This window comes from Haemaphysalis longicornis, unplaced genomic scaffold (assembly GCF_048455015.1).
Source record: "Haemaphysalis longicornis isolate Haplotype H1 unplaced genomic scaffold, Haemaphysalis longicornis Haplotype H1 scaffold_2, whole genome shotgun sequence".
Classification (NCBI taxonomy): domain Eukaryota; kingdom Metazoa; phylum Arthropoda; class Arachnida; order Ixodida; family Ixodidae; genus Haemaphysalis; species Haemaphysalis longicornis.
The window spans coordinates 272109045-272119527 of record NW_027526295.1 but is presented as its reverse complement, the minus strand read 5'-3'; the positions used below and the strand labels follow the sequence as shown (position 1 = coordinate 272119527).

General features: G+C 43.4%; 1 long non-coding RNA gene across 1 annotated transcript; it reads left to right on the top strand.

Annotated features, from left to right (window-relative positions):
• The first annotated feature begins 262 nt into the window (after positions 1–262).
• LOC144170720 (uncharacterized) lies at positions 263–9110 on the top strand. Its single transcript, XR_013322666.1, has 3 exons — positions 263–444; positions 1191–1320; positions 7970–9110. It is a non-coding gene; the product is annotated as an uncharacterized LOC144170720 (long non-coding RNA).
• The last annotated feature ends 1373 nt before the right edge of the window (positions 9111–10483 follow it).

Sequence of the window (10483 nt, the reverse complement as noted above, 5' to 3'; positions counted from 1 at the left end):
CGCATTCGCACTCTTTGTGAGAACAGTTTGTAAAATTGTTCACACTCCTAGTGGAAATAAGTATGTAACCTTTCGCTTTATGAACCAACGTTACGAATCTCCCTTAAGGAGAGGAATTAACCGTAGAGTTTCTTAAAATAATTACTAAGAAACTCTATGAAATTAACCGACCAGTCAGTAGTATTAACTCTATGATTTCGGCAGCTGAGGAAAAGCGCTAGGCGGATGTGACGTCACGTTTGTTCCCAGCGTTCCCGCATGGAGTGTACATGTTTACATCATGGCATGCACATGGAGGAAAGAAAAGGGCATGCATCATGGAGCCTCCATGCCTAATCGCCTTTACTGGCACTACAGCACTACAGCCATAGAGAATTTCTTTCTCTATGCTACAGCTTTGTCGTTAGCTGTGGACGTCCAACGGTCCACCATCGGCTGACTCAGGTGAGCGCTCCTTTTTGGCGGGTTGCAATCTGTTCGCATACTTGTCACTGAAAAGATTGTTTTCTGCTGGCGACAGTTATGGTAGCGACGTTTACGAAGTTCTTAATGGCGCGTTCTCACCGTCTTGCATTACTGTTGCTCTTTATGCTGCAGTGCTCGCGTCTGTCGGCGATCGCGAGCTGTTGACGGTTTGTTGTCCGGCCCGGAAACTCGTTCGCATGCAAACCCATCTCGCCCATGGCTTTCTTTGTCCCTTCTTCAGTGTGGCGTCATTAACATCACTTGTTATCATCTACGATTTTTTTCTAGGAAACGTGCCTTGTATGAACCAATCTTAATCTTGTAACGAAAATGAACTTGCAGTACGCACTATGCGTGAAGTTAAAGCGTGACAGAACGCTCTTGGCTAGGTTTTCGTGTGTGCGTGTGGTTTGTGAGGGCGTGTAACAAGCTGCTTTAGCCTGTTGCTCCTCGTTACGGCACCCAGTACTCTAGCTTGCCAGGAGTGCCTGCCAAGGGATGCTTACTTCGTTATGTGTTTCCATATTTAATAGTGAAGCCAATGGGCGTTCATTGACTGATGGAAATGCAGCGGGAACGACACGGATAACAACCCAGGGCAGGAGCACTGCTTGTGTGGTCTCTCTCCTGTGTCGTTTGCCGTTCTTATCAGTCGTCGTAGATTGTTTATTTACTGCGGCATGAAAGTTGTTTCATTCTTCGTGTTCCTTTTCTTTCTCTTGCAGCATGCCCTGACAGCAGTCACGGTGCCCCTAGCCTGCCTGCAGCACTCATCCTGCCACTCTAGTGGGAACTGATGCAGGCCACTTGTCACAAACTAACGGGCTCCTGCTGATGCCTGGCCTGTAATTGATGGTATACTTTAGATCCACTGCTGCGTTCTCACTGTGTGTACATTTCATGCGAGGGTTTACAGTAACACGGTAGTTGGTAGCCAGGAATACAGCAGCGTGTCTACTGAAAATGCTGATGAAAAAAAAAATATCAAACAGATCAACGGATCTATGCCAGCTTGACCTTTACAAGTCTTTCAGTGAGTGTCAAAAAAATGAACGGCTAGGGATATATGTGTTCTTCCTGCAGTTTGTTTTTTTATTTACTGTTATAAATTCAAGAATCAATAGTGCAAGTGAGGTAGACAGAGAACAGAGGGGCTGCGCTGCTCTTGAAAATGCCTTGCACGAAATAAAATTGCTTCCTGCGGTTTGAACTGCTCAGTGCCGTAAAAAAAACAGTTTCATATGACATAATTTGATGCACGCGAACCAATCTGTGATGAACTATGCGGTGCATGGATTATTTTAGGGCGCGTTATCAATTATTAGAAAACCAGAAAAATGTTACCACTTTGTGTGTAGAAAACTAGTTTAGTAACCAGTAATTTTGGCTTGTGTCTGTCCAGTGTCAACACGAATAGTCTCCTTGACACAGACACACAACTTTGCAGAGACTTTTCTGGTTCCTTCCTTCATGTCAACACAGTGGTGGTGAAGATGCCTGGGCAGTCGAACTCGCATGATGACAGACAGTTACAGCTATGACGAACTATTCATTCTACTATGAGGAGCACCCTCCACGAGCCATAAGGCCTTGCTCGTTTTCTGCTGCAGATCTTTTCGTTGCAAAGTGCCATGGTCTTTCTGAGTAAAGCTCCCAGGACCAGAGGTCGGCAAACTCACTCATGAGTCCACTCACTCAGACTCATTTGGACTCAAACTCACGCGTGAGTTTGAGTTTGAGTGAGCGCGTGGCTAGTGTGGCATGGTGAGTTTGAGCTTGAGTGAGTTTGAGCCGAGTGATCACGACTGAGTTTGAGTCCGATTGAGTTTGAGTCCATTTTGAGTTCTGAGTACATTTTGAGTTTGAGTCCATTTTGAGTTCTGAGTACAATTTGAGTTTGCGTCCATTTTGAGTTCTGAGTACATTTTGAGTTTGAGTCCATTTTGAGTTTGAGTTCATTTTGAGTTCTGAGTACAATTTGAGTTTGAGTCCATTTTGAGTTTGAGTCCATTTTGAGTTCTGAGTACACTTTGAGTTTGAGTCCATTTTGAGTTCTGAGTACATTTTGAGTTTGAGTCCATTTTGAGTTTGAGTCCATTTTGAGTTCTGAGTACAATTTGAGTTTGAGCTCATTTTGAGTTCTGAGTACATTTTGAGTTTGAGTCCATTTTGAGTTTGAGTCCATATTGAGTTCTGAGTACATTTTGAGTTTGAGTCCATTTTGAGTTCTGAGTACATTTTGAGTTTCAGCACATTTTGAGTTTGATTACATATTGAGTTTTGAGTACATTTTGAGTTCTGAGTAAATAGGAGTTTTAAGTCCATTTGGAGTTTGAGTACATATGAGTAGCCTAGCAGGCAGCTATGGTTGGCTGTTAAGTTTCATGCGTCACTGTGGGCTCGGAATTCAAGTTACCTGCGGGTATGGCACCAATCGCGATCTGCATGATCGGTTGGGAGGGAGGTGGTGTCTGATTTTTTTTTAGTTTCTTGTTGAATTTTTACGGCCATAAGCACTTGCTGTATACCTAATTTTCGCGGCTGGGCGCGTGAGTGATAATTGACTGGTGAGGTCATAAAAAAGGGTTGTCTTAACTTTTCCTCCTGACGGATCCACTAAGAGCGTGGGAAAGGGTGGTGGGAAAGCACACGGCGGCGCTGGCGTGCTGATTGTTCGCCTGCTACTGTTAACGGCTTGATATACTAGGGGTCACAAAGGAAGAGGTGAGAGCCGGGGGGAAATGGGGGCGGGGGCTGTCCTTTCTACTGTTTCAAATGAATTAGCTGAATTGACTGGGCAGCGCCCCTTAAGACAGAATAATGACCACATTAGATTGGGTGAAAAGTGAAACTGATGAGGCTAAGGCGTGTAAGGTATCAAACGAAAGGTCCGGATTAACGGAATCACGCGGGGTAAATAAAAAAAATGCTTCCTGATTGTAGTCATCAGGAAGTCATAATGAGTCATAGATTGGGTTAAAATTCAAAATGACGCTGCGAGGGCATGTGGGGAATCAAATTCAAGGTCTCGATGTGGGGAATCATTCGGGACGAACATGAGATATGGATATATCATGACGTAGTCATGGTAAATCAAAGATTCGGTTAAAATTCAGGTTCATGACGCTAGGGCGTATCAAATTAAAGGTCTCGATGAGGGTAATCACGTGCTTCCTGATTATTATCATGACATAGTCCAAATGGGTCATAAATTAGGTTAAAATTCACAATGATGCCACTGGGTGTCCGGGGTATCAAATTGAAGGTTCCGATAAGGAAAATCACGTGGGACAAAAATGTGGTAGGGCTATATCATGAGATAGTCATGGTTAGTCATTGATTGGTTTAACGTTCAAATTGATTCCGCTAGGATGTGATGGGTATCAAATCAATGGTCTTGATGAGCCGAATCACGTGGGAGAAATACAAAATGCTTTTTGGTTATAACCATTAGATTGTCATGGCGAGTCTTATATTGGGGTAAAATTCGAAGTGACCCCGCTAGGGAGTGTAGGGTATCAAATTTACGGTCTTGAAGAGGGGAATCACGTGGTACAAATAAAAAAAAGGTTTCGTAGTTCGAATCATGAGATGGTCGTTGAGTCATAGATGGGGTTAAGTTCAAGGTGAGCCTGCTGAAGCATGTGGGGCGTCAAATTGAAGGTTCCAGTTAGGGGAATCATGTCGGACACCTAAATAATGCGTCCTGGTTACAGTCATGAGTCATGGTTTGACTGGTATGAATTCCATATGACCCTGCTAGGGTGTGTGGGGTATCAAATTAAAGGTCTCGTCGAGGGGGTCACGTGGGACAAATATGAAAATGCTTTCTGGTTATAATTATGAGGATATCGCAAAAGGTATACAGCAAAAGGTACACACTCTCACTCACACTCTCACTCACACTCACGCTCTCACTCTCACTCTCACTCACTCGCACTCTCTCTCACTCTCACACTCACACTCTCACTCACACTCTCACTCACAATCACACTCTCACTCACACTCACTCTCACACTCACTCCCACTCTCACTCCCACTCTCACTCACACTCACACTCTCACTCAGTCACACTCACACTCTCACTCACACTCTCACTCACACTCTCACTCACACTCTCAATCTCACACTCTCAAACTCTCACTCTCACTCTCTGACTGTCTCAATCTCTGTGAGGCCATGTGAGTTCTGAATTCATTTTGAGTTCTCAGCCCATTTTGAGTTCTGAGTTCATTTTGAGTTTTGAGTACATTTTGAGTTTTGAGTCCATTTTGAGTTTGAGTACATTTTGAGTTTTGAGTTCACTTTGAGTTTGAGTACATTTTGAGTTTTGAGTCCATTTTGAATTTTGAGTTCATTTTGAGTTTGAGTACATTTTGAGTTTTGAGTCCATTTTGAGTTTGAGTTCACTTTGAGTTTGAGTACATTTTGAGTTTTGAGTCCATTTTGAGTTTTGAGTTCATTTTGAGTTTGAGTACATTTTGAGTTTTGAGTCCATTTTGAGTTTGAGTACACTTTGAGTTTGAGTACATTTTGAGTTTTGAGTACATTTTGAGTTTTGAGTCCAAATTGAGTTTGAGTACATTTTGAGTTTGAGTACATTTTGAGTTTTGATTACATTTTGAGTTTGAGTACATTTTGAGTTCTGAGTACATTTTGAGTTTTGAGTCCGAGTGAGTTCTGAGTTTTGAGCTCAATGTGAGTTTGAGTTTGAGTGAGCGCAGATGTGCTGCTCAGCATTGAGTCTGAGTTTGAGTGAGTGGTGATTCGAAAAAAAAAATTGTGAGTGAGTTTGAGTGAGCCGCGCCAACTTTGCCGAGGTATGCCCAGGACAAGGTGGTCTTGTCCCTGTTGGAGCAGTCATGTTGATCATACTTTTCACTCACAGCTTTCCAGCTCATTCCACTTGTCTAACCACCATGTCACTGTAGGGAAATCTGGTGTCGAGCAGCTTGCATTTCGAAGGGAATAAATGTAGCAACTAGATCAAGCACTAGCTGATTGTTTTACTTAGTGCCCTTTGCTGTGAGAGTTACAAAACGCCACAAGGGGGAGTCCCACGTAATGTGATACTTGAGAGCTGCAAAATTACAAGTACACATTTTTTTATGCCAGTACCTAGGGAGCCTCAATTTTTTTGTGCTGCTGTGGAAATTAGGTGAATGCATGTTTGTAAATGACCATTCCGCCAACAAATTCACAGCATGCGTTGACAGTAAGCGCAGTTTTATGCACCTAGGTAATCACTTGTACCCATTTATCGCAGGCCTAAACTTGCACATGGTTTTGGAATTCAGCATCCTAAATGTAGCAGCTGTAACCAACCATAACGCACCATCCTGAAAACTCTACTTTATCGATGCGAGAGCAATATGTGGCCCATTGACTAAGAAGCCACTATTCGCGGTCTGTATTTGCACAATGGCTTCTAAGTTGGAGTTTAAAATAACTTTGGGAAGAGTTGAAACCGCATGGGAATCAAACCTAGCATCTCCAGAGTGCAAGTCCAGCACCACAGCCTTGACGCCACTATAGCTCAGTGGCTCTAGCTGACTAAAAGTAGACCTAGCGTCACTAAATAAGCCACGCCATTTCGTGCACCCGAAAGCATCTGGGGGCCATTTTGTTTCTGGCTTGCAGTGTTGCCATCTCTCCCAATAAAGCCGCCGCCGGTTGTGACGGGCAGAGTGTGACTGGCCGCTCTAGCGTCCGCGCAGCAGAGAGAGAGAGAGGTGCCCAGAAACAAAATGGCTGCGCCCATATGTAAACAAATATCATGTGGTGTCGACTGACCAATGAAAATCCTGGCAGCACATAACAATGAGAGAAAAGAGTGCCGATACTCTAAAAGCCTTTATTTAGTGACGCTAGGTGGACCCAGGGAATGCATTGTGACCTTCAACTGATAAAAACCTTGACAGGTACTAGAAACTAGACATACAATGACTTTGAAATTTCTTGGCAATTCATTAGGCCACACATTCAAGCTACAGCAATTTAGCCACGACATCCCACTCAGGTGAATTGGCCAGTCATGATGACAGCTGCTGTCAGAAGGTCATGGCCGTTTCACCAATTCTCATTTGCATTGAAACAATGCTGCTTAAAATTACAGGCTGGCCAACTGCATCTCACCGAACGTATTTTATGCTCCTGGAATTCTGCATTGGCCTTGTTTAGTGTCAGAGAACTGCATACAGTAATCCGTCGTTATAACGAAGTTAGCGGGACGGCGAAAAAATTCATTATAAGCGGTATTTCGAAATAAGCGAACACTAAAAAAAAGCTAAAGCAGTTGAGCTTTAATTGCACCATAACTGCAAGGAATCAAAACACATTGTATTCAGTGAGGCAAAGCTTTATTCAGGTGCAAAAAAGGCAGTGAGCTTTGGCTGTTTCAAGTTCTTGCCGGGCACAAACAACCCCTGCTCCGATTTGACTAAGCATTGCATGAGGCTGTGGTCGCCGCCCACAAAAGTGGCAGTGGCTGTAGCCAATTTACAGGGGGGTGGGTGGGCGTCACGAAACGCTACGTGAGTGTCGCACTGGAAAGCGCTGCAAATGCCATGGCTCGAGTCGGAGGTTGTTTGTTGCGCTCAGAAAATTAACCGCTCATTTTAAGTGCACAGCGCGATCATGAAAACTGACCGGTTCTGCACTAGCGCCGTTGCATGATCTCTGGGAAATTTTTTCCCGAGGTGTGCAGCAGTGAAGTTCGCAGAACGAATTTTTCGGCGCCGCGTTGTGGACGACACTGCTAATTTTACGGTTCGAGTGTCGATGTTTGCACAGCGTCGCATCCACGAAATTGACCAATATCTAGGAACAAAATTCAGTGAGCCTACCCCACATTCGGACTGTTTGTCTAAAGTCGGATGGCGTGAATCGAGCATGACAGGCTCGAGAAAATGGCCGGGAAAAGACCAGCTTGCGTTGACCGCCATGTTGGCAGCCTGACTCGCTGCTGGGTTGCCGCCGCTCAGCCATGCCTTTGCTTGCCACTTTGCTCCGAGCTGGTCAAGCTCTTCATGCTTTTCGAGTAATGCGGCCTCAAACGCATGGGTTTGGGTTGGGACCAGAAGAAATTTCGAATAAAGTGATATTTCGAGTAAAGCAATTTCGCTATAACGAGGGATTACTGTATTTGATCTCATGTGAAGACTTCCATTTTTGCTAGAGAGCATTTTGTGCTTTCAACCTGACTTCGTCAACGTTCGTCAATTCGACACTGGCTGCACGCTTTGATTCTGGTGTGATAAACAGAAAACCTGAATTGAGTCAAAATACTGAAGGGTAAATCATACTAGGCTTATACATTGCACAGCCTAGCTGTAAACTTCAAAATTCGCATTTTTACATTTCACGTGGAAAAACTTGGCATAGCTTGGGCTGGCTATGAGGGGTACTGTAGTGGAGGGCTACGGGTTAATTCATGCCACCTATGAATCTTCGACATGCTTTGAGATCTTGGCACACAGGCATTTTGTTTTTTCTCATGAACCAGAAAAGTGACCAGTTATGCCGGAATCTGACCAGCAGGACACCAAGCTGCCAAAGCAGGTTCTACCCAAACCAATGCTTTGGACTTGGGCCAAATAGTTTCATACGGTGAAACTGCACTATGCAGCCGCTAATAAAAAGTGAACCAACTCACTGTTGTGCCCCTTCGAGAATCCAGTGCTTGCCTAATATTGATAATTGCGTGGAGCATTCGAGGAATTGATTCAAGAAATTCACTTGTATGTTCAAAGAAGAGTCTACAATGATAAGTTACCTTACTTTAATTGCATTCCTTGCATATCTATTTTGTTATAAATTCACAGCACAAAAACAATGAAATACAAAAGGAAAATATGAACAGACAGCACTGTCATTTTTCATACTCACTCTATTGTACTTTGTTGTTTCTGTGCTGTTTATAATTTTTTTTTAAATGTACCAGTGTGCAAAATCTGCCATTTTAGTTTGATCTTTTCTGTGTTGTACGGGAACTTTGTGAATGTCACCTTCAAGTAAAAATAAATGTCTAGCATTTGTAAATGTATGCCTCTTGATGGATAGGAGCTCTCACTATGTGACAGTGAAGCCAAGAAAACACCCAAGTCATCATGAGCACTGCAGAATGTTTATTGACATGGCATCACATCACTTGGAGAAAATACAAGGCCCTATAATGCTGCTGACACAAAAGTCCCAAGCATCTTCCCTAGCTAAAACCACTTAACAGAAATGTGAAACAGGCACTTATCTGCCCCAGGATAACCCTGAATACAAATGTGACATGCACAACACTGGAAATCGACAAGTTATTGGGACAGTTTATAGGATCAGTGAGAAGTGCGGGAAAAAGTCGAGGGCACTTTGGTGTGTTGGGCGACGAGGCTGCTTGCACAAGACTGGAAAAACCAAACGGTGCTTGCTCAATATTGTATGGTTACAAATAGGTGCAGGTTGCAACTCACTGGACCAAAAAATCCCTGATTTTATAGCGAAACTTTCCGTGTTTCAGCGATGGCATATGTCGTGCCGAAATGCAGTGCAGGAAAGCCAACTTTCTCTGACAATAATGATCGTAGGTGAAGAAGTGCAAACAAAAAAAAACTACGCTTCCTGTAGTCGGAAATGAACCAGGACCCTCGCGTTTTGAAGGCCAGGAAGCCGGCTCATCGCATGGCTTCCTGGAATAAGGAACCACTCCCACTTCACCGGCTCAATAAAATGTTTCTCACTCACTCAATTCCACGACATTATTACAACATGGTCGAAGCAGTTCTAATTTGGATAGGGGTGCATCGACATGCAATTAGACAAAAATAGTGCGCCTCGCAGTCTAATGACGATAGGTGAACGCGAAGCTTCATGCAAAATCAAATGGCGAAGAGTCAAAGCCACTGCGATCAAAAGTCCAAACTGTGTGCGAGTCAAAGTGATAGCCCAACGAGTCAACGTCTAAGCTTGGACGACAGTCAAAATACCTCATAAGAAAACTTTGCGTTAACCATTGTCGTCGTAAGACAAAGGGGTGCATGTTTTTTTACCTGTAATCATGGCAATTACTGAACACATGAAGGAACATTAGAAAGCAAAGATTCTGAAAGCAGTGATGAAAGTGACAACAGCCACAGATTTGCACGTAGCTGTTGCAGAGAAGGAAAGCATGGAGAGGCACTGTAAGACTGGACAGGAGAGGAAGAAGAAGAAGAAGAAGGAAAGTTTATTTCATTCTTCGCATACAATACAATTTTACCATCTAGGCCCTTAGCCAATCTGGCTAGTACCCGGGCCCATGCAGTAAAGGCTTCATGAAATTGTACGCGGGTCAAACATTTCAGTGGGAAATCACATTACACACATCAAGAGAAGCCAGCACTAAAGAATTGCCGTGCCACTTGGCTACAATGGTGATACATACTTTCCATCACGAAAGAACTCTTTTACACATCTCGTAAAATTGGTGTTAGCTTTAATATCTAAAGGCAGAAGATTCCAGATTACAGCTCCGGAAAACGCTATACTACGTTTACCATAATTATTGTGGATAACAGGAAGGTTGAAACGAAGGTTGGTTTGATTATGTGTTTCTCGATGTGGCCATTGAAAAATAGAATGAGAGAACGGAATATTGTTTTCTAATACAGTTGAAACCCTTTATAAGAGACATGTACCGCGGAGCAGTTTTTGTCTTATATATGAGATGTCTCTTATGAGCAGGGAACCATGTTTTCACTTACTGATCAGACCCCAGTTTAATGTGGGCACCGTATGACTGAAATAAGCGCAAAAGAACGCTACAGCATGTTGCAACAAAAGATTCATTCTAATTTATGTTTGGCCCCCAGAATTTATGAAACAGTCTTCTGAATCTTTGTTTGCTTCATGACTGTATTTACACGGTTTTTTACAACCGATTCTACAAGCTTTCTTTCCTTTCACTGTTTGTGGAAGATGAATCGTAGATGTTGAGTTCGCAAGCCTGATGAATAGCCAGAGCGCAGAGCTTCTTCCGCTTTGTGCTCGG